This window comes from Micromys minutus (genome assembly GCF_963924665.1).
Source record: "Micromys minutus genome assembly, chromosome: 17".
Taxonomy (NCBI): domain Eukaryota; kingdom Metazoa; phylum Chordata; class Mammalia; order Rodentia; family Muridae; genus Micromys; species Micromys minutus.
The window spans coordinates 38,184,537-38,186,770 of NC_137952.1; the positions used below are offsets into that span (position 1 = coordinate 38,184,537).

Below are 2,234 nucleotides of genomic sequence, written 5' to 3' on the forward strand. Positions count from 1 at the left end.
ATTTGCCAGATACAGTCCTTTGTCCATGGGTGTTGGTCACTGGTGAGATACTGAACATTTATTGGATAAGACACTGTGTTGAGCCCACCAGCATCTGGGGGTGGGATGCTGCATGGTACAAGTCTTCAGCGTAAATTGTGGCCTTATTCATTAGGTTTGAATTTTACTCATTACTAAATAAATACAAGGCTGAAAATTTGAAATAGGACTTTTGAAGCTTCAAGGATGTATATTGTTCAGTTATGATCCTAACAGGACTTCTCTTATTTATTTTCTTTTTACAGAAATTTTCAAGTTGTTTCTAAAATGTATATGAAAACAAAGAGCCTAGAATATTGGAAGCAATCTTGGGAGAGAGTGAAATGGGGAATTTAGATTATATGACTTCTTCAACTGTTCATGTTCTATATCAAGATGAGAATGTAAGGAAGTTAGGCACAGATGCATAGAATAGAACGCATAGCCCCCAAACAGAATCTCATTCATGCAAACAAGCCCATTCCTGTGGTAGACAGAAGATCCTAAAGCAGTTGCCCATGTGATTGAAAAAAATAGACCCCAGTTCCTATTTCATACCATGTGCAAGTCACCCTTCAGCATGCACAGGGGATTGGTTTCCGATCGCCAACAGATCCCAGAATCCTCGGGTGTTGTTCTAGTCTGTTGTATACAGTGGTGTAGCATTTGCCTGTAATTTAGGCACATGTACTCGTATATTTGGAATGCTCTCTGGATTATTGATATGCCTAGTATAATGTAAATGCACCATAAATAGCTACAGTGTTAATTCTCTTCTCACAGCTGCTGATCAACATGGTGCCGCAGGAAGACAAGAAGCCTAAGAAGTCAACCTGGAGGTTTCATTTGGACCTTACTCGTCCAGTAGAAGATGGAATCTTTGATTCTGGAAATTTGAACAGTTTCTAAGGGAGAAGGTCAAAGTCAATGGGAAAACCGGAAACCTTGGAAATGTTCACACTGAACACCTGAAAAGAATAAAATCACAGTTGTTTCCGAGAAACAGTTCTCAAAAACATATTTGAAATATCTTACCAAGGAGTACCTTAAGAAGAAGAATCTTCATGATTGGCTTCATGTGGTCACATCTGACAAGGAGACTTATGAACTTCGATATTTCCAGATTAGTCAAGATGAAGATGGTTCAGCGTCTGAGGACTAATTGGCCTTTGCTTTTAATAAAATGAAAGTATGCTAAAGACACCTAAAATTGGACTTTATGAGCAAATAAAAGTCATTTTACTCTAAAAAAAACAAAAACAAAAAAGAACAAGAAAAATTCCGAGTGTTCTGTAGAGATGCAAGCATTGTAAACCTAACTACACAATGGCTGAAAAGACCCAAGCGAGCAATGCTCCATCAAGCAGTCTAAGAGGCAAAGGTGCTGTGAGGTGGCAGAAGGCTGAGACAGGCTGTCCCCATACATTACTTCACCCTTATGGATTCAGCAGCGTGTTTGGCAAGGGGTAAGGAAACTCTAGGTTTGCTCTGTGGAGCTTCCTGCAATTTTATTTTCTAATATTCTCAATATTATAATTTCTTGAATGTGTCAGTTTGTTTATTGGTTTTCTCAAGGCTGCAACCCCATTCCTCAAAAGAAGCGCTCAAGGAAGATTTATTTACACTTCAAGAAGTGGGCAGGAAGCCTGCCCGCCACACACACCAAATAGGTAGTGCTAGTCTGGAAGCAGTGAAGAAGTGGGTTGGTCTGTAAGATCTCAAGTCCTACCTCAAGTGAGGCTCCACCTCCTAATTATTCCACAACCTTCCTAAAGAGCTCATCAGCTGATGAACTAGTTTGCAAACAGATGGAAGCCCATGGGGGACATTTACATTTAAACCATAATAATAGATAACCCATGGGCAATGAGTCGTCAACAATTAGTTAGCAAGTAATCATTGATATAAAGTCTAAAAACTAAATCTTCAGGCAAATATTTCAGCAAAATACAAAATCCCTGCTCTCTGCATTTTCTGAATGCTCACCACAGACCTCCTTCAGTCTCAGCTCCTTCTGCCCTCAATGTAACTGGGTTTATTCAAGTATCTCTGGTAGTTGTTACTGGGAGACATTTTCTCAAGGTGATCAGTTTGGTCTTTAAACTGGACAAAAATGCAGCTTTCCCAGCATGCAGCAGGCATTATGTTCAATTCCTAGCACTCTCTCTCTCTTGGTGCAGTGACCTTATCCCATTTAGAAATGGCCTTTTCCAAAT

General features: G+C 39.7%; 1 pseudogene across 1 annotated transcript; it reads left to right on the forward strand.

Annotated features, from left to right (window-relative positions):
- The first annotated feature begins 813 nt into the window (after window positions 1-813).
- LOC308431375 (ribosomal protein eL22-like 1) lies at window positions 814-1,180 on the forward strand (annotated as a pseudogene). The gene has a single exon. The product of its transcript is annotated as a ribosomal protein eL22-like 1 (transcript).
- The last annotated feature ends 1,054 nt before the right edge of the window (window positions 1,181-2,234 follow it).